Here is a 23,467-nt window from a genome sequence, read left to right on the forward strand (position 1 = left end):
GAACGTGTTCATCTCAGAAAATGAGTTGAAAAATTATTTCTTTGTTAGAAAGTCCATTTATCGAGGAAGACGAAGAAGAATCTAGGTTGCTTTTTATCCAGGTGCGCGGATAATAGTAATAGTGGCCTCTGAATCCAGAAGATATCACTTACTTATAAATAAAAAACAATTGTTGACTGTTAAAAAAAAATCATAGAACTTTTTTATATTAAAAAAAAAACTATTAAGGTTAAATTTTGGAGCAATTTCTAAATGCTTATCTAAACCTTTTCGCAAAAAATACAAAATCTATAATCAGTGTTTTTTTTAACTCTAAACATTTTTAGTACACAAAATATTTTTTAAAGAACTATCGATATAACATAACCGCATCACTATCACCCCGAAGAGCCAATAAGCGTTCGTGACACTCGCATTAACGCCGCACGACAGTTCCATACCAGAGAGTTTTTATTTTTTCTTTCTTTTTTTCAACTGACAACACAATATACTAATGAGTTCACCACGAGTGAGGTTTGACGTTCATTTTTAGTGAAATGGCCGGCAGACCCATTGACAGGTATTTTTGAAATTACTTTGTGGTCATTCCAAATAGTCTATCTGATTGTTGATTTACTAACTAAAGATAGAATTTTGATATTAGCCCAATACAAGTAAAATCAAATTCCTATCTCTTTGATTGATAGAATAAATTTTGATAGTAAATTAAAATCGTTTCCGTGGCCCTGCATATCCCTATTTTTATTCCCATAAGGTTCAGCCGTATTACCTTGAAATTTGAAAACATGAATATATGTAGAGCGTTGTAGTGCGGCAGAACTGTTTGGATTTAATAGCTCTTGTAAAAAAAAGTTAAGCTTCAGAGATTTGCCCCGGCTTCTTGATACTTTACCTCCCTCGTTAACATCTTTATCCTACTACTACTACCAAAAAACGCATTAAAATCTTTCAGTAAAGGCAGACGCGTCGCACTCAATTTTACAATCAGTATAGCAAACATCTTTTGACAGCCGGTACGGGTAGTCAGAAGCTAATAAATCTGACAACTAGCCTTACCTAGAGGTATTAGGTTGCCCGGGTAACTGGGTTGAGGAGGTCACACAGGCAGTCGCTCTTCGTGGCACACTGGTACTCAGCTGCATCCAGTTAGACTGGAAGCCGACCATAACATAGTTGGGAAATAATATTAACCTTGGTTATCCCAGTAGTGGGTTTATAGAACCTTAATATAATTATTCTATTAACCATAATAATGATGTAATTTATGTTATAGATGGTTAAAAAATATTAACAAAATCATTTGGAAGGCGTGAATAGACAGTTTAATTTAAATATTTTAATTGAATCTGTGTTTATGGCACCTTGTTTGGCAGTCATCAAGAGGTTTATTATTTATGGTTTGGACGGAACTTTTAATTCAATCAATTACGGTATTGACTAGCTATGTCTCACGGTTTTACCCAGTTTTTTGCTACTTTTTTTTGCAGTTTATTTAATTTTCGGTTCAAAGAGAAAGAAAAAAACTAACTAATGAAACCAAAAGTAATCTTCATCATATCTCTAGAAGTCGATATCTCGAGATTACTGTGTTTATTTTGCCAACGACTTTTTGAGTTATATTTAAGCTTTTTTTCTTATTTTTCAGATTATTTTAGAAGTCTATTTTTAATCTATATCGGTAAATATTTGACAATCAAACAATATATAGGCAAACAACTAAATTAAGAACCTCCTTTTTAAGAACTTCCTAAAATACAAGGTAATAGAGAACACGAAACAACTCATATTTAACCAAAACAACTTATTTTCAACTCGATAACAACTTGGCACATCACTAACGAGGTTGTACATAAAAACAGATATTTAATTAAAATATTCAAATCTGAGTTCTTATTGAAGCATCCGAATGACTGTCAAATGTTTTTTTATTACGTATTTATACATAAACAAACGATTTGTATGTTAGTTCAGTTTCACTTTATAGGGCTGTCCAAGCTACTCTGATTTATTTACTACATCATCATCTCATCATCTGCCTAGCCTTTTCCCAACTATGTTGGGGTCGGCTTCCAGTCTAACCGGATGCAGCTGAGTGCCAATGCTTTACAAGGAGCGACTGACTATCTGACCTCCCAGATCTTTTGGCAGTCGTTTAGGAGTAGTTACAGTCCAGAAAGTCCGATTGCCAGTCTTACCAAAGAGGATTGGGTTGCTCAAGTAACTGGGTTGAGAGAATCAGATAGGCAATCGCTACATATGATACACTAGTTCTCACCTGCATCTAATTAGACTGGAAGCCGACCACAACGTAGTTGGAAAAAGGCTCGGCAGATGATAACTGCTGCACACACAGACACTGCAGATGAATTAAGATTATTATAATATACTGGACTCGACTCGATTGGACTGGACTCGATCGAGGGATCGAGAAGTGTGGAAGCGGGATGGGGAGGCCTTTGCCCAGCAGTGGGACATTATAGGCTAGTAATATAAAATATATATGATATAATAAAGAGATTTTTATGGTTTGTTTGTACCTGAAGGCTCCGAAAGTACGGAATGGATTAAAAAAATTATTTCAACGTTGAAAAGCTACACTCTTCTCGAGTAACATAGGCTATATTTTATCTTATTATACCTATACTTGCAGTAGTTCCTACGCGGGTAAAACTACGGGAAAACGGCAAGTCTTATATATTTCTATTTCGGTCTGTCAAGTTGATCAGATATAGAAGAGTGATTTATATGAGCAAATTCATCTTCTACGACAAACACACTCTTGTTAGTAGATAGTGCCTAGTTATACGCAGAGGAGCATAGTGAGGGGGTGTAGTCGATAATATTAAGTATATCGATATACCATAAACTTTTTAATAAGGGTTAACATTCGTGAACACATATTATTCACAATTTTGACAATAAGTATCATCAGCTTTACCCGTTGGAGAAAACGCAGGAATAATATTGTCTATCCAGGAAATGTAAATGTAAGAAAATATTTTTAATATAAATAGGCAAATAGGTCTCCGATTAATCGGTTAACAAACATCCTCCGAGCCTTTTTCCCAATCATGTTGGTGCTTTACAAGAAGCGACTACCTATCTGACCCCCTCAACCCAGTTACCCGGGCAACCCCCTGGTTAGATCAGGTCAGACTTACTGGCTTCTGACTACCCGTAACGACTGCCAAGGATGTTCAATGACAGCCGGGACCTACAGTTTAACGTGCCATCCGAAACACAGCCAATGGTGTCTAAGATATACTTAGAAAGTACATACAGACTTAGAAAAGTTGCATTGGTACTTGCCTGACCTGGGATCGAACCCGCGCCCTCATACTTGAGAGATTGGTCCTTTACCCACTAGGCCACCACGACTTTTTCAACAAACCTTACATGTAATAAAAATTGATTCTTACGAATTCCATTTGAAAGCAACTTTTTTAAAGACGGTAAAAATAGCGATATATTTTATTAATAACTAGCTTCTGCCAGCGGTTTCACCCGCATCCCACGGGAACCTCTGCAGAAGCCCGGATAAAAAGTAAAGTAAAAATGGGCTATCTAACACCGAAAGAATTGTTCAAATCGGACCAGTAGTTCCTGAGATTAGCGCGTTCAAACAAACAAACAAACAAACTCTTCAGCTTTATAATATTAGTATAGACTAGCTGTGTTTCATGATTTAAAGTAAACAGTATCTCGGATAAATACAGCTTACTTATATCATCCAGGGACCATGTTACTTTTCAACAGTCAAAGAATTTTCCAAACCGTTTCAGTAGTTTCGAAACCAAACAAACAACCGAAAAAATATTCCTCTTTAAGCTAAGCGTCCACTTGTCGGTATCGTACGCAACGGACGCAACGCACGCAACGGATCGTAGTATTATTTATATAGAAACTCAAACAAGATGTGCGATGCGTACGATGCGGACAGGTGGACGCACTTGTTTGAGTTTCTATATAAATAATACTACGATCCGTTGCGTGCGATACGTCCGTTGCATACGATACCGACAAGTGGACGCTTAGCTTTATAATACCTATTACGTTTTTCTTTTGCAGTTACGATAGCTGTCTATAAGACTTGTGTAATATTTATTAGTATTTTGCAGATGCGTCGGAATGCGGTTTTATGAAGCAAACAGGTTTGATATACCCTTTAAATGAGCGTAGTTTATTGCATGCTATAGATTAACTGGATGGTTGGTACTGAATGAATGAATGAAATTATTTTGAGAGTAAGTTATCATAGTAAAACTGTAGTGTTTTTTGCGATGCCACTCGTATTTCAGGGTAACTCCTGTCCGCATTCTAATGAGATGTTGCTTATGATATTCAAGACTTTTAGATTTTCTTAAAGAATTTTCAAAATCCATGTGCCCTGTGCAGAACCTCGCAAAACAATAAATAGGCGACTTGAGAACCTCCTTTTTTTAAAATGCGTTAAAAATTGAAATAACCTTAGGGTTTCAGAGATTACCCATGAATGAACTAACACAAATCTCTTCATAATGGAAAAATACTGTACAATGTTTTATACTTTTAAAATACAAAAATAAAAAGAAATAGTTCATAAATGGATTATGAAATGCGATATTTTTGTTTAATTTAAGTTTGAACATATTATTACTCTAAATATCTATCAAAAGTTACAAAGATATTTTTATCGATACCACCATACGTTCCCCATCCCTATTTTCTAGTAGCAACACTGCACAGAGCCGATAGCGTGTTCAAATAGTGACGTGCATACAATCTGCATAATTACCCGTGCTCGACAAAGTGCGTCCCGCTTAGTTGCGGTTCGATTCCCGGTTGTGGTAAAATTCAATTAGGCAGAACTTATCGTTTTAAGTTATGATAAAGATTAGGGAGTCTGATTTTAAGCACTTATAACGGATCGATCGATTATAAAAGTTAAGCAACGTTGGCGCGGTCCGTGGATCGGTGACCATCTTATCATAACGAGTTCTTCCGTGTTTCGGAAAGCACGATAAACTGTAGGTCCCGGCTGTCATTTGAACGTCTTCGGCAATTGTTATGGGTATTCAGAAGCTTGAAAGTGTGACAGCCAGTGTTATCTTACCAAGGTGTATTGGGTTGCCCGGGTAACTGGGTTGAGGAGGTCAAATGGGGATTCGTTCGAATGCAGCTAAGTACCAGTAGTTTTATTAGGAAAAGGCTAGGCAGATGATGAATTATAAATTTCTAGATTTGAGAAGAATTAAAATTTAAGGCAACAGAAACCGCAGGCAAAAACCTATGTTTAAGTTTCTTCGATAATTCGTTCGTTGTTTGTGTTATCGTATTTTCAGATTTGAATATAAAAATGTTCAGAAATTGCATTTTGTCTAGACGGGAACGCGAAAACGCTATCAGATTCAATTTCCTTTCAAAATGGAGGTCTTTGAATCGCAAATATACTTGATGTGGTTTACTTGAAGTCATGTGTTAAGTTTACACCTCCTTTCACAGTTTAAAGAGGTTTATTTGGTTCAAAATCTGTCTATATAGATTTTCATACTAACTTCCCACTCATTATCGCATCTCTCTATCGCTCTGGCTTGCTGTTAGAGAACCCAACTCTGGGTTAAGCTCGCCTTTGTACATGACTTTTTGTATGTATTAAATATTTTGTCTACAATAAAGAATAATAACTTAGTCTTGGTGGTCTAGTAGTTAAAGCAAGACTTTAAAGTGCGAGTGTGTGGGTTCCATTTCTACTCAGGTGAGTACCGATACAACTTTTCTATGATTGCATCTATTTTCTAAGTATAACTTGGAAACCAATGACCGTGTTTCGGACACGGTAAACTGTAGATCCCGGCTGTCATTTGAACGTCTTTGGCAGTCGTTACGTGTAGTTAGAAGTCAGAAGTCTGACAACTAGTCTTACCAAGGGGTACCGGGTAACTGGGTTGAGGAGGACATAGAGGCAGTCACTCTATGTGGCACACTGGTACTCAGCTGTATCAGGTTAGACTTGGAGCCGACCCCAAAATAGTGGGAAAAGGATAGGCAGATGATTAAAATTTCCCCGAAAAAATTAAACGTTATTTTACCTTGAAAACGTAACAGTTATCCCACTAGTTAGATTAAACTTATGACGTTAATGTTAACTATGTAAACTATGACACATGGATACGTGGGAAAATCAATATTTGATATCATGACACGAATAAACCAAATATTAGAGTATTAGTATTATCATAAGCAAATAGATGTCAAGATAAAGTATTTTCGAAGGTTAATAAAGCATACTAGCTGTCTTACCGCAGTTTTACCCGCGTCCCGTGGTGACTACTGCCCGTACCGGGATAAAATATAGCCTATGTTACTCGGAGATAATGTAGCTTGCCAACAGTGAAAGAATTTTTCAAATCCGTTCAGTAGTTTCGGAGTCTTTAGGGTGCAAACAAAGAAACAAAAAAAAAAAACTTTTTATTGGTAGAGATAACTTGGTATTGGGTGATTTGTATGCAAGTTAAGTAACGAATGAACTGTTGAACCGATACAAAAATAATGACATAATTAAAATAATAATATTTTAAAATATTTTTTATCCCTGATTAAAATCTTTACTTACATTATAATTCTATTAACGCGAAAGAAGTTCTGTCCGTCTGACTGTCCGCGTTTGAGGTCAAAATCACTGAATCGATTTAAATAAGAAAACGAGGAGAAGAATATTATATTTTTTATCATAACTACGAGTATATGTCAAATAGGTCCCTGGGGATGCTGGTGACGTCACGTTTGCATTTTAATTTTTTTTTCATACATTATCTTTCACTTATTTTTCAGAAATTAGACTTATAGAGAAACCCGTAAGAATTCGCGTTTTAATATAAGTTCGTATGTATTTCTTGGTAATAAGATTAAAATAATATAAGTAGCTTAGCTCGCAAGGTTTCTGAGTTTGATGCCCTTTCAAATATTAATATAACCATTATTACGTACGTGGTATTGTCAAATTCATATCTCATTATCTCCCGAGCCTTTTCCCAACTATGTTAGTGTCGGCTTCCAGTCTAACCGGATGCAGCTGAGTACCAGTGTGGCACAGGGAGCGACCGCCTATCTGACCTCCTCAACCCAGTTACCCGGGAAACCCAATACCAAAATTCTGTCCGGAGGACATTGTTTTTATATGGTGAGTGAGTGTGTGTGTGTGTGTGTGTGTGTTTATCTATACATATAATAAAATGATAGGAAAGTCAAAACTGTACATTGAATATTTTTTAAAAAGAATACTTGGGGGGTGATCTATTATCGATTCTGAACCCAAATATATAGTTTTTAGAATTTTTGTCTGTTTGTCTGTTTGTCTGTTTGTCTGTATGTTTGGTCTCACTGAACTCGAAAAGTACTGCATAGATTTAAATCAAATTTTGCATGAATATTACCTGGGAGCCTGTTCAACATATAGGATATATATTATCACGCTATCACCTACGGGGGATGAGCAATGAACGATAATTTCTGTTAACGTTTCTGCAACAGCGGGTGCAATAATGACACATATTTGAATGTTGAACTTTGTAAGTTTATCGGCCTATTATCTATCTTTACATAGAAAATAACGCTTTTATAAGTAACTTGAGCAAAAAACTGAATTTAAAGAAATGATATCCTCAAATTATAGATGAAGAAAATCATGCAGAAACAGATGTGCCATAAAACTGGTAGTAGGTAAAATATCAATGAAAACAGACTTCACTTTGTCATGGTATGTTCTTACTTTCAAGAAAAAAATATATGACTACTTGTGTATTTTGCTACTATAAAAACACTACAAGAAATATCAGCGCATCATCAGGGACATTTTTATAATTCTTTCACCATTAGAAAGCTACATTATCTGCGAGTAACATAGGGTATATTTTATCCCGGTGCGGGCAGTAGTTCCCATGGGAAGCGGTACCCACGTCCCGAAGAAATTATGAACTTCCCCACATTCTTAAAAAGTCTACATATGTTGTTCTGACATAATATAAGCTATACCTCTCATAAACATGAATATCCATTCATTTCATCCAATAACAAACATGCATCACACTGAAAGTGCATTGCGAGTCTAAGATTTTATTATTATAAAAAAAAAACATTGTAATTAATATTCAAACATCCTTAAAAATAAGTTCCTGGTTTTAATATATTACATTATTTTGAATTCACTTACATATAAATAGAAGGTCCTTATTAATATACTTTTTGAGTAATAAAGAATGTAGGCAAAATACGACCGAAAACATTGTGTCACTTCTAAAATTAACATCAATGGGAATAACTACCTGTCACAATACGTCAACAAGATGTCAACAGAAGACAAGAGTTCGTTCGTTCTGAAAACGTACAAATTACGCGTCGCAGGCCAGAGACATACTTGCTTTCAACTCCTGATCACAAATCATCGAGCTAAGAATTATATCACAAATACACCGTTTACAATTACGAACAGTCACAGTCAGACCCACGGACTGAGTCTAAAAAAACATCTTTTATATAGCTACGTTTATATCATTTATATTATTCAGTTACTAAGATAGAATTACTATCAAACGTGTTTTTGCTAAATGTTCTATTAGTTTTTGCAAACATACATTCCCAACTCTGATCTCATGGAGGTGGCGCCCGGATCTCACCACTGTGCGGACTGTGCGACCTATCGCACCCGGCCCCGGTTTAAACTATGATCTGGAGCGAGAAGAAATGGGATGACAAAGAATGAGGCGGCGGAGCGACTGAAAATTCCCAACTCTCATTCCAGCCACTGCGGTAAGACACCACGAAAGCCGGATGTCGAGAGACGACTCCCGGCCACCGTAGGCGTGAGCGATTAGTTTTGAGTGGGTCATCGACCTTCCGGCTTCTGGGAGACCCGTTATTTCACGCGCCCCTCGAGGAGATTCAGCAAACCCCTGTGAGGCCCACTAGGGCCAAAGCCTGACACTCCCTCACACTGCTCAAACTGATGGCTGAGAATTACGTAACTTTCCAGGATGCCATGCAACGTGTTTCAAATGCCCAGGCCTTTGGGAGCTTGGTAATCCTTTTCTCCACCTTAACTTGAGTTTTGTGGTACATGAACAAATTAGAATAGTAATGAATTAGGTCATCATCATCACGTATTTACCAACTCTTAATGTTCATCATGCACACCCGCTTCTCTAACTTTATTGAAGGATCACTAAAATTGTTTCAGTTAGTTTAACTACGCTACTATAGCCCGTTGTCAAACCTTTTAATATCAATTCTGTAGAAGTGTGAATATCGAATGTGTAGTATATCGAATTTCCGTTTGTGCATTGCACAAAAACCATCGTTATGATTTTCGAGAAGTCAAAAGAGTCGGCTGGCTAAGAATTATATTCATCGTTGGTTAATTGAATACATTTTCAGAAACCACAATAGCAGTAGGAATCAAAGCGAATGATCGCTTCATAGAGCTCTGATTTTCTCGAGGCGATCAATTCAGTTCATATTCATATTCATATTCATATTTATTTGCATACCATAAAGTTATAAAGATGTTACAAGGGGCTTAAAGCTAGGTACATATTATGGACCCTGTTAGGGTACAGCAAAAGAAGGCTAGAAAGTCTAATTACAGTAGTAGATGCAATAGTAGATTAGGAAAACACAAGTTATTCATTCGACTATCTTTTTATCGTCAAGGTATTCTTTGACGCTATAGTAGCATTTGCTTAGGAGAAGTTTTTTCAATTTGTTTGCAAATATATGTCTGTTCGCTCATCAGATCTTTGAAAGCGGTTCGATGATAATATACTGTTGTCCTGTTTACCTACGTGTGACACATAATATGGTATTTAAACGTCCTCCGCAAGAGAGCGAACGTTTGTGCTATTTATAAAGACGAAATTTTACCGTTGTGCAGTAGTGACGCACAGTATACACAGCACTTATGTTTCTTCTGATCTGCTGGCTCCACCAAGAAATGACAAATTGCGAGCGTACATTTTGAAAATCTTGGAAGAACTGCAGGCTTCAAGTGCCAACACACGAATTGGACTTACTCTCTCGGACGTATACTTTACCTGATCGTGAACTAATGCAAACATTTCGGTGGAATTCCAACATAACATAGTGAGTGAGTGCACAGAAAATCCCCAAAATACAAGTAGTGAAACTATGCGCTTGCCTGATGACTCAGTCATCAACCACCCAGCTATTCCTCAATTGTGTGGGTGTTGGCTTCCAGTCAAACCGAATCTTTTTGAGTACCAATGTTTACTTGGAGTGCCTATCTGATCTCTTCAACCCAGTGAACTAGACACCGTGTTATCCGTGGTAAGTAAAACTGTTTGACAGACTTTCTGGCTCCTGATTTGTCGCAGCTGCTGCAGAAAATGTACAAATGACAACTTTGTCAGACCTTTGTTTTATGTGAGAATTACGTAATAATTTTCCAAATCGGTTGACTATATCCAGAGATTTCCTCAACGTCACAAACTTTACTTCTTTTGTTTAGATAAATAGTCACACACCGTCGACACCACCTTGATTGATCAACCCGTGCTGCTGCTAAGTGGTAATCCTAATTATATTGTTATGTAAAAGAATACACCTACGCTACGGCATAAGTAGTATTTTGACAATTCCAAATTGCCCACGCAGACGAAGTCGCGGGCAACAGCTAGTATGTAATAACAGTAAATTGGAATGTACGAACAAGTAACAATTAGTAAAGTGATGGCGTAATTGTTCCAGGCATATTAATTAAATTAAATGACACACCCGGTTGAAAGTGAAGACAATTTCTAACCGACTTCAAGGAAAAGAGGTTCTTAGTCTGAATTATACATGCTTGTACACATGTAGGTACCAAAGTATGTTTGTGCGTAATTAGGTATCTCAAATTTGGATGAATCGATTTTGATGCGGATTCTATAAGCACCTTCCCGATACCCTTAGGTACGTCGAATTACAAGTTTCCCTGTACACTCTTTCATAACCTTTCATATCCAGTGTTTTTGCAGCTATAAATCAGATAAATCGGCCCAGCAATTCCTGAGATCGGCGAGTTCAAGCAAGCAAACAAACTTTGCTCTTTGCTTTTTAATAATAGTATAGAGTTTAGATTGTGATAGAAGTATTCAAATATAAGTAAAGATGCTCATAAAATTAAATAGAAATAACATATAAATATTAAACATTTGTAGACAAACCATCCCAATTGACATGCGAGTGTGAAATAGCAAATTTTACAATCTAGACAAATATTGAACGGTCAATGTTTACAGTCGAAGCTAACATAGGACTGAGTCCCACGGCTTTCTATTATACATATAATATTTTACAACATGCTGGAAGTTGGTGATTGATACACCCGTGCATCGGAGAGCACGTTAATGTCGGTCCTGCGCCTGATCTCTCTCCGGTGGTGTCGGATTGTCGTCTCATCGGGTTATGAGAGTGAAAGAATAGTGAGTGCACCGCAGTCCAAGCAAATGCTGGGTTTACTGGTCTACTGGTTTGAGGAGATTAGAGAGGCAGTCGCTCCAAAAAGGCTGGGCGAATAATTAACTGTATGCCCGTGGTTTCACCCGCATCCTGTGGGTATACCTTAAAAAGTAGCTTACCTATAGCTTTCCTCAATAAGTGAGCTACTTACTAAATTTTAGCGTGTTTCAAATCCGACCACATTTGGGCCAATAGTTTCTGAGATTAGCGTGGTGAAGCATAGTCTTCAGTTTTATAAATAGGCTTAGTTGAGAATTGTCCCATTTTTCAATAAAATGATGAAAACCAACATGGACTGAAAATTGAATGAAAGATAAATTACAAGGAGTTTCCAAACAATTAATTGTTTCTATCCCTCATTTCCCACTGCGAGGGGAGATTATCGCAGATTTCCGCATTTCAGCTAATTAATAACGAAACTTTGTTTGTTGGTTTGTTTCTTTTTACTCAGTAACGAAGATGTGGAGTGATTTTTCTTTGAGATAATGATAAAGTTTTGATATAAGTACCTACCTACTTTATTGGTCGTAAGTATGTACTGCCTCGTTGGTCTACTAGTTGGATGAGGTCTCTGATTATATTCTTGTGTCAGGCTCCTCAAAGATTGTCAGCAAAACCCCACCAGGGATAAAGCCTGCTGGGGCTGAGGGATTGTTCACGCGAGTTACCGCAGCCCTGTCACATAGAGGGCTTAAGAAGGAAGGAAGTAGGTAAGAGTCTGACACTCTCTTCCGCTGCTAACCCAGTGGCGACATCATTTGATAATTTACCAAAAAAAAGTAGCCCGGAACGTGGACATTGGGGATTGACACACCCGTGCATACTTTAATGTCTGTCCTGCTTGTGATCTCTCTCCGGTGGTGTCGGATTGCCGTCCCATCGCGCTATGAGAGTGAAGGAATAGTGAGTGCACATGTGTCCAAGCAATTGTGCGTGCACTATAATATGTTCTGAGCAGCTGGCTGATCTCACAGACGCCGCGGTCGACAATCAGTCTGGATAAATGGTACTGTCCTGACATTTACAAAATCATCTCAAATCACATACTTAAACCCGTTGTCAAAAGATATTTAACATCTTATCTTCTTATCATTTCCTCATTTTTGGTATGACAATGATAAGTCTCTGATAACAATCAGACAGATTGTGTTATGTTTTTATATGTCGCTGATTGTTATCTACCAGATAAGAGGTTAATGTACCCGGATTGATTGCATTCCTTTGGTAATGCATATTTTTGGTGATTATAGATGTTTTCAGGGCAGCAGGTGAGCTATGGTATGTTGTCTGTTACAGTCTTTGTAACGTCCCACTGCTGGGCTGCGGCCTCCTCTCACACGGAGAAGGATTGAGCGTTAATCACCACGCTTGCTCAATGCCTGTTGGTGATTTCAGACTATATAGTCCAGGTTTTCTCAAGATGTTTTCCTTCATCTTTTTATCACCCATTGGTGTCGAAGATATACTTAGAAGCCGTAGCTGTGTGTGTAAATATAAAGTTTCATTAAAAATCCTATAATTTTTGAGTAAAAGAGTAATAAAATTACAGACCCACATGCATGTATTTTTACAAGGTTTCTCAACACACTAATATAATTATTAATCTATACTAATTAACATAATAAAGAGGGAACATTTTTTTGTTTGTTTGTTTATAAGCTCCGGATTTACAGAACTGATTTGATAAATTCCTTCACTGTTGGGGCGCTACACTCTTCCCGAGTAACATAGGCTATATTTTATCCCGGTACGGGCAGTAGTTCCCACGGGACGCGGGGGAAACCGCGGCAATACGGCTAGTAAAAATATGTAGATATATTAAAAGCATAATGCTACGTACAGATTAAATTAGTTAGAATATTGCAAAGTTCATATGCATTAAAAGTCATAAAATTGACTTCGACATAACATAAGTACCAGAATTGACCATTTTGACCTCTACTTTAAATGTAATTTTCATGCAACTAATCATTATTATTTAAAGTACTATTGCATAATGTCATAAAGTATTTCTATGAATTTAACAGGCCCTGAAGAAATTACTTTAAAATTAAATACCTAAGTAATTTAATTACATTTACAATTTTGAAATTACTTATGATTTCAATTCATTTTCGCTGTCGTAAGACATTTATAAGCAATCATCAAATGACCCCTCCTGCTGTGTGTGCAGCGCTCGGGAGTGTCAGACTCTTACTGACTAAACCCCATCATGTTTCTTCTGAAGCCCTTTATGTACCAGCGCCGCATTAACTCGCGCGAACAATACCGCAGCCCCGGTAGGACTGTCATAAGACCGAAATTCATGATTTGAAGTGTTTTTTTATTATATTTTTGTGAATATAATTTGAAACAGTATAGAATTGTATAAGTTGTAATTTAATTATAATTAAATTGTAATAGACAGCTGTGTTGCTGGGAAGTTTGTTCTTCACCACTTCTTCTTCCCAGCCATAACACTAGGAAGTGGTGAAAGGGGGGCGTTGTGCTGTCCTTTTGTATATTTGACGTGAAAAGTTTCAATAAACGTTTTTGACTTTGATTAGGTACACTTCAAGACAAAAAAACTGACTGCCTACTATTGACTTATTTTTATTTCAAATCAATATCAAATTGCTTATTTAAAAAAAAAATGATCATAATATAGGTACAAAAACAATTCTGTTACCACAACAACAAATAAAAAAATGTACTACCAAAAAAAGTTATGCTGACAGGCGTTACAAAAACTCGAATGATAAGTATTTTATCTCAAATCTGATGAATCTGACAGGACCAGTTATCTTCACTTTGTGCACCCGTCATTACGTGTCATTTTAATGGAAGACTAGATGTTTCTTGTGGTTTCACTCGCGTTTCAGGGGAACAATAAAATATAGCCTATGTTACTCGGGGATAATGCAGCTTTCTAACAGTGAGAGAAATTTTCAATTTTTTTCAGAAATCTTTTATAGTTATTATTGAAAGGTTCTTCTAACCTACAGACAGACATGTGTTGCTGGGGTGCTCGTTGCGCCACTTCTTCTTCCCAGCATAATTTTTGACGTTAAAAATATGCTGTTCTATAGCCAATTTTTGGTTTAAGTACTGCAGTTTCGCTTGCCACTACAGAGTATTGAAAAAAACTGAGGTCTGAAAAGAAGTAAATATTCCATGGGTACATCGTCATCATCCTTTTTTCAGTTTCGTGGACATTTTAAACATGTTCGCGTGCAATGTGTTACTGTTTGCTACAGCGAGTACACCAGAAGATACATTTGTGTACATCAGGGCCTTTTTTTCAGTCTGAAGTGGTTTAAAATTAACTGAAAACAATTGAAGAATGTGTAGCTGTAGGTATGCTAAAATATTATCGATATGCCCGTCCATCCGTTTGACTGGACTGTATCATAATGTTTATGACGTTTTAGCCGAAACAATGTAGGTAATTTAAATTGACAAAACCTTTTTTTTAACGACATCAAAAATCATCAAATGACCACTCCCGCTGTGGGTTAGCAGCGGTGAGGGAGTGTCAGACTCTTACTGACTAAACACCGTTGTGTTCCGTCGAAGGCCTTTTATGTACCAGCGCCGCGGTAACTCGCGCGAACAACCCCGCAGCCCTGGCAGACCTTGGCCCTGCTGGGCCCCGCTGATTGGCAAAACCTTACTTAGGAATTAGCCTACACATTCTTCATACTACCTATGACTTAAGGAGTCGGTGGTAAACATACATTAGGAAGACAAGGACTTCCAAAATCAATGTAATGTGCTAAACTCTCTATAAGTCGATGACAGCAGTGAAAGATATACTACTACTATCTTACATTAAACGCCTTCCTCTCTTCTAACTGTCTTGCTGTGCCCATCAGGGTCCATAATTGTGACTATTATTTTATATTTTCCACCTAATGTACATTATGGAATACAATAAACGATATGATATGATATAAAACTCTTTTAAGTAGCTGGCAAAATACACAGAAGTAATATAGACACAACGACTTAAAAATTTATGGTCTTACTACAAAAACTTAAACATGTGTCAAACACTTGTCTAAAAAAAGTGTGGCTGCAAAATGGACCTTATTTCAACGTCATAATCTGTCATTTTTTTAGACAAGTCTTAAACTGACGTTTAAAAGTTTCTGTGGTAAGACAGACGGCTATAGATAAGCCATTGGCGTTTCAGCAAAAAGTATATTAACGTCATTTTCAGCAGTACTCAGCACTCAATCGATTTTTTGCAAAAACAACTTATAGGGTGCCAATTCTTCGAATTTAAAAACAAAGGCTAGTCGTCCGTTCCATTCATGGAGGAAGGAAAGATAGCGGAGATGCTATAAGGAAGGTAGGTCAGGCGCCTTCTTGTAGCTCAAGCAACGTACGGTAGGCGTGATCAGTTACTAGAACTAACGAGACGTTCGGGTTCCTTGTCATATCAAAACCAATCTGTCAAAGATTGGTGATTTGATTTTGAAAATAATTTAAGGGTTACATAGTTCATGGTGCGAGTTCCAACTCATCACATCGAGACATTCCTCAAGGAAGAGTTTTGGCCGAAAGGTGTCGTCTATCGGAGGTTCCGAGGATGGCTACGCGACACCTCGCAGCGTAACACGACGCCGACACTTCGTGTGCATTCGTTTTAAGTTACTTATATAAAATATGTATTAGTGTATGTTATAATATTTGTGTATTGTATTTTTATATGGGCCTTAGATGCCTGATTCAAATAAATAAATAAATTAAATAAAATTAAAAATAGAAGGCATATAAGGGAGGAGCTAGTAACGTTCCTCGTCGCTCAAACACCCGCATGTTGTCGCGCTACTTTCTTAAGAGATTTTGCGTTATGACATCTCCGCTAGTCATTTTATTCTCCACGGTCCTTTCGATTCCATTCCTTTGTTTTAAAAGCTAGCGGCATACCGTGGCTTTCTTTAATTCTTCAGGGATTTGAAACGCTTTAAGCAGAATAAATAAAAATAAAGAACTGTTTATCGAGCTTTTTATTTAGCTGAAAGCAGTTTGAAAAGGCTTGGAATAAAATCCTACTTAATTAAAGTCGGTTTAAAAAAGCACTTGGGTTTTCTTGCTTAGAATTTGGGATACGAAAGTGCTGTTTCAGTAGTTCTGTGTCTAGCTTTTTCCCAACTATGTTGGGGTCGGCTTCCAGTCTAATCGGATGCAGCTGAGTACCAGTGTGCTACAAGGAGCGACTGCCTGTCTGACCTCCACAACTAACACGATAGTTCTTTGTAAGACTGATTGTCAAAGATGTTCAAAAACAGCCGGGACCCACCATTTTTAACCATCCCCCGAAACACAGAGGAACTCGTCATGACAAGATGGTCACTCATCTACAGACCGACTATACCCGGGTAACTGGGTTGAGGAGATCAGATAGGCAGTTGCTCCTTGTGGCACACTGGTACTCAGCTGCATGCGGTTATACTGGAAGCCGACCCCAAGATAGTTGGGAAAAGGCTAGCCAGATGATGTTTCGTCATTATGTTTTTTTACTTTTAGTCATTGGAATGCAAGATAGGCTTATAAAATTAAAAAGGTCGATGACTTTTATTAATTATAGTTCGTTTTACGTGATTATTTTGACAATTGTGCAACGATGATAATGTATTTTTTAAATTAGTGAATCATCCTTACATACCGCATCGAAATTGCAACAAAAACATAGGATGTCGTTTATCTTGATGTAGATACGATAATAAAAATGATCTATCGGGTGTGTTGTACCTATTGACATTAAAACCATACACATACTTTATGATATTCTATAGCGAATTGTAAATAAATAACCTAATCCATTCAGTGGTTTAACCACAGGAGTCTATTTCGTTTTCATAATTTACAACATCATAGAGATATAGTTAGGAGTATCGTATGTTTTGATCAGTTGACAGCTGTCAGTTTTCAATTGAGAATTAGTTGTTTGTTATGACTGACTTTTATATGGTGTTCTACTTTTAGCACATTTTTATTCGTATTACTTTGTTTGAAAAAAAAATCATTTTTTTATTTTTTCATTTTTTGTTTAATTCTTGTGTTAATCGACTTATATTAGCCAGCATATTAACGTATTTTATTTATTGTGATTAGGTACGACACATCCGATATATACCTACCCAGACAATTTATGTAAAACAGGTACCTATGTAATCTATGAAATATGATTTCTATGTTATATCTAGTTAGATATTTTTTTTAGTAAGTAATATTTTTACATTAAAATGTTTTATTTCAAAAAACAAAACGTCGGTAACTAATAAGTGTTGAAAGGAAAAAGTAATTTAATTTGTACTTACCAGTCAAAATATGTGACATATTTATCGTTCATTTAAAAAACTTGATTACACTTCAGGCCAAATAAAATGACCGCATATTGTATGATTTTTTTTTCGTTTTTTTTTTTATAACAGGTGAGTAAATAAATACTCACAGTTGTTTTAAACTAATTTAAATTAATGAACTTAGAACTTTTACGTATTACTTTATATTTTAAAGATTTCTGTGCTATCTGAACTAAGCAGCCTACAACGAAACACAAACGCACTATTTCAAATACGAATGAAAGTTACACACACAATTACACACCTACTTCTACAATTATAATAGAAAACAGACAAACTACAAATTCCGACATTAGCAAACCAAAACAAAACATTACTAAATATTTATCAACAAAAAAATCGTTTAAAATGGAAGTGAAACCAGATTCTTAACTTGTATTTCAACTATATATGTTGAAAATACCAGTTTGTTAAATTAGTGAAAGAGTATGAACGTATACACGTACTGGCTATTTAGGTATATTGAAAACATCAATGTTATTTGACACTTGAAAGAACGGCATACGACAATCTTACAGACAATATTGTGTTAAAATTACACGTTTTTTACAGTTTTTTCTTCATATAGTATAATTCAGTAACTTGTTTAGAGTCTAAAGGTATTATATATGAATAAAATTTTTAGTTATATGCAGCCGAATTCCCAAAAAACAATCGAGTACGCAAGCATTTTGATCAAAAAGCTACGATTTTGGTCATAAAATCGAAAATAAAACTTACCTGGTCAAGAAAAAATGCCAGAAACACACACTAAAATACACAATACACAGTGTACACGGCAGTATTGTAGAGTACACAAAAGTACACAGATAAACACACAGAACACACGACTATCGCGTCCGGAGGGTGAACGGAGACTAGTTGAGAGACCGTGGTAGTTCGGTGTTGACAGTTTCGTATAAAAAGCTCCCGATAAAAGCTGTGGTTTAACCGATTGTGGGGAAGTGAGATAGTATGTCACATTTATGATAGGAATAGTATTCAGGCAAAGTTAAACTTAGTGTTTTGATAAATATAGATTAATCGCCAGAAAAATGCCAAAATAAACTTACTTTTTTTGTAATCTTATAAGATCTTAGGCACATGTTGACAGGCATTCATGCTGACAAAAAATAAATCTAATCTATTATCTTCTTATCAGAGGGAGATTTTGCCATTTTGAGAATAGATAAAATTATTTATAAATAGAGCAATTATGACTCAATAAAGCATTTTCATGGCATTTACCTTTGCCCAGCGGCAGATTCCAACGAAACAAAAATGACGAATGATTTTTTAAAAATATTGTTTTATTTACGGACACTTTTAAAGATAAATACTTTCTTTAAATTCGTTGAGATCTAAAAGAAAATAAATATAGACACCATCCACTATAAAGTAATTTTGCTCAACACTTCGGCATAAAATAAAATGTACTCTTCTCCTTCGTAAAAATAAACGAAATAACTTTTCCAGATAAACCATAATAATTTATCATGCTTAATATAAATAATTAAGCTTAATTAATATAACTATAATTTATCATTTGCTCTAAACTTAGGTACTTTTACCGCATCACAACAAAATTACCCACAAACCAGGGTAAATTTTCCCCACCACAACACAGCACCGGCTACCTGTATCACGCACACATACACAAAGCTTTCACACGACCCCTATACATACACAAGGGCGTCACTCACACAAACACAAGTAGAAAGAGAGAGGTATACATAATTTTGATAAGTTAGAAAGAGATGAAAGTACAGGATTTTGGTGCAAGCTAGTATAGGGTGAGCAGAGTTCCAGGTTCATAATATTTTGATTCATATCATTTGCTTTTGTTTCTTAGAAGGATATGGCTTTCATTGATTGTATGGTTTTTAGAAGTTGGTAACTTACCGCGGTCGTTTTGTGGATGGGTGGCCGATTTTTGAGTGAAGTTTCTATCCGACTTCAAAAAAGGAGGTTCACAGTTTGACCTGTATGTATGTATGTGCGTGATTATGTCGCGTTTGGCTTTAATGATTTTGATGCGGTTTTCAGCATAATATTTGTCAGACTTTTATGTTTTGTGAAAAGATTTTGTTTATGTTGTTATTAACCACGGTCGTGTCATGAATGAGTGGCCGATTTGATTGCGACAGTAAGAGCTAATACTGATATCTAAGCTTGTCGTAATAATTAGCTAATTAGTGTGGGAAAAAGTAATTTTGGAAAGAGTAAAGTGTACATTGACTTTTTTGTGAATAATTTTTGAGGGGCCATAATCTAAAAAATAGGAAGGTGGGTTTGATTCTCGCACACGTGAATAATTCTCGCAGTGCAAGAATTATTGCTATATAAATAATTATTTAATTTAATTTAAATATTTTTATAGCAATAATTATCTATAAAAATATACGTAAAGTAGGTACCTATAATATTATACAGAAGACCGAAGAGTATAATCAGCCCCTGTGTCTAGCATTTGTTATGAGAAGGCCTTTGACTCGGTTGAAATCTGGTCTGTTCTGGAGTCCCTGCAGCGTTGTCAAGTAGATTGGCGATACATCCAAGTGATGAGATGTCTCTACGAAGCCGCTACAATGTCCGTCCAAGTACAGAATCAGCAAACAAGGCCCATACCGTTGCATCGAGGAGTGAGACAAGGGGATGTTATTTCCCCGAAACTGTTCACTAATGCAATGGAGGATATGTTCAAGACGCTGAACTGGAAAGGACGCGGCATCAACATCAATGGCAAACACATCTCTCACTTGAGATTTGCTGACGATATCGTCATCATGGCGGAAACGCTGCGGGACCTACAACAGATGCTGAACGACCTGGCTGAATCTTCTCTACGGATGAACTTGGACAAAACCAAGGTCATGTTCAATGAACATGTTCTACCGGAACCGATTGCGATACACGGCGCCGTTCTCGAAGTTGTTCGGAAATATGTATACCTCGAGCAGACATTGCAGTTAGGTAGAAACAACTTTGAGGACGAGGTGAATAGGAGAATTCAGTTGGGTTGGGCTGCATTTGGGGAGCTACGTCGAGTCCTAACATCGTCGATCCCACAGTGCCTAAAGACAAAAGTCTTCAATCAGTGCGTCCTACCTGTCATGACTTACGGAGCCGAAACGTGGACACTGACGGTACGGCTGGTCCACAAAAAATAGATCTCAGTGGCGTGCAATTGGAGAGGCCTATGACCAGCAGTGGACTGCGATAGGCTGATGATGATGATGATGATGAAGGTACCTATAACTTACATATATCGAGAAGAACCACACGTTGTCGCACATTTTGCTTCAAGTACTTAAAAAAACTCACGACCTCAGAAAAACCTTACCTACCTACAAATCACATCAACACTGAAAGTTTCATCAATAGCTCCAAAACAAGCTTTTTACCAAAGTTCCTTCTACCCCATAAAAAATAATAGTTCCCATGAATTTTTCACACCAATTTAAATTTTCGGCACTACCAGCGCTGAAATTATCGCCTTCACTACCATATTTATATGGCTGCCATAAATTTTGACAAAATGGCGGCTCATCTGTCAAATGTCATAGCCATTCCCGCCATATTTACTATGGGAAAATGGAAAACTGAGATTTTCGTGGAATATTTTTACTGAAGAGGTATGAAACTAGCTTTTTATGTGGCTGCACTCGCGTTCCGAGTGAAGATATAAAAAGTAGTCTTTAATCGGTTATTTCTAAATCAATGTTTAGCTGTTTTTCCGTGAAAAAAAAAAACAATGTAATTTTAAAAAAATTTGATTTCATACGTTATTAAGATCTGTTTTTTTTTTTCTGAATAAACGAATTATTTTCCTTTGATTGCTTCCAACTTTGCTTTGCTTATTTCGATATAAATGCCAATAACAGAAAGTTTTTCTAAGTAACCCCAATTTATGGCATTGGAGTGTATAAAAGCAATCAAATTGTATAAGGCTCGTGTTTAAACACCACCCAAAAAAGTACCTATTTTACTACCAAAAAAATTCTAAACTGTTACCAAAATGGATAAATGGTCACCAAATAACGTTTCCAAAAATATTATTAGGTAAAACCATTTTTTCGTATTATTGACTACTAAAAAAATAAATGGACGCCTTTAAAATACACTTTAGACCAAATATTATATATTGTCACTACTTAGATGTTACCAATTATGTAATACCATGACTAATAATTTGGTCATTTTTGTTAGACTAAAAAAGCTAACGATCGCTAGAATATTTCCCAAATACCAATTAATATACTGGGGTTCCCAAACGTACGTCGCTTATTTATTGTTATATGAATTTGTGTGTAGGCTCCGGCACTGCGGGGCTCCGGCGGTCCCATGCGAGCTTATCGTCGCAGATGGTTTTCACGCTCACCACCGCAGCTTCGGCTTGCTGGCCGGCTCTGCCGGCCAGCCTCAGCCGCGGCGGCGAGCCTTAAAAACTACCTGCGCCTCAGCTCGCAGGCCGCCTCGCCCCTCTGCGCCTACGCGGATTTGAATTGCACTCTAGGGGTAGGGCAGACAAGACGTGGAGTCGGTTTTGTAGCGATTCGTTTTCGTCACTAACTTTGATTTTGGTAGTAATATTAATCTTTTAGTTGGATAGAATTTGGTGACCATTAATCCATTTTGGAAACCAAAAATAATATTTGTGCGAGATTTGCGATTTTTCTGATGTTATTTTATTTTTTTTGGATCATAATATTATATACTTTAGTGCCCTTTTAATAATGTCAATTTATTTTTTTTGGAGTTGTTTATTTTATTTGGTGCCTCAGCTTAGAGTCTTAAAAATATTTTTGGTGATCGCCTAAATTATACCCATTGTATAATCTCTATCAAAAGCATTCAAAAGAATTAGCATAAGGAAAAAACGTCAGTACTGATATTTTCACAAAGTACCTAACTGGCTTCCTATAGCGGTAACTACTACCTACTCCACACACCGGGATAAAAGGATAGATCCTACTTATATTATAAACTAGCTTTTGCCCGCGGCTTCGCTCCCGTCAACTGACTTCTCTACTTTACCCTATTTTTGTTTTTCATAAAAACCTTCTCCTGATAATAACAAACACAACAAAAAAAGAATTAGCCAAATTGGTCCAGGCGTTGTTGAGTTATGCGCTTACCAACACATTTTGCGATTCATTTTTATATTATATTATAGAAGATGTGAAAGTTTGTGCGAATGTATGGATGTATGTTTGTTATTCAATCACGCAAAAACGGCTAGACCGATTTGATTGAAATTTGATACGTAGATAGGTGATACCCTGGATTAACACATAGGTTACTTTTTATCAATACACCACGCGGGCGAAGCCGCTGGCGGAAGCTAGTATATAGTTTCCGTGATAAATGCGCTATCTGATACTGAAAGCGTTTTTTCTGTTCCTGAAAGAAAACAAACAAACTCTTCAGCTTTATAATATGATACGAATCAAGTAGGTATTTGTTATTACTTAGGTACATGCCAATATTTTGTGGCGCTGCTTACAGTCCTAATCTGCCTAGGCTTTTCCTATGTTGGGGTCGACTTCAAGTCTAACCATTAGAGTACCAGTGTGCCACATGCGAGGTATCCCTTACACACCTTCAGACTTTGTGGCTTCTGACTTCTCATAACGACTGCCCAA

The 23,467-nt window shown here is 36.6% G+C and overlaps 2 protein-coding genes across 2 annotated transcripts in view; one reads left to right on the forward strand and one right to left on the reverse strand.

The window, feature by feature from the left end:
* Positions 1–18,696, reverse strand: part of LOC124643954 (protein slit) — a 137,316-nt gene extending 118,620 nt beyond the window's left edge. Inside the window, exon 1 of the mRNA XM_047183081.1 lies at positions 18,564–18,696. The gene's annotated coding sequence lies outside the window, so the exon portion shown is untranslated. The remainder of the gene's footprint in view (positions 1–18,563) is intronic.
* The window catches only part of LOC124643919 (tryptase-2-like), a 52,166-nt gene that overhangs the window by 13,271 nt on the left and 15,428 nt on the right, over positions 1–23,467 (forward strand). The window lies entirely within an intron of this gene.

Source organism: Helicoverpa zea, chromosome 29 (genome assembly GCF_022581195.2).
Source record: "Helicoverpa zea isolate HzStark_Cry1AcR chromosome 29, ilHelZeax1.1, whole genome shotgun sequence".
Lineage (NCBI taxonomy): Eukaryota > Metazoa > Arthropoda > Insecta > Lepidoptera > Noctuidae > Helicoverpa > Helicoverpa zea.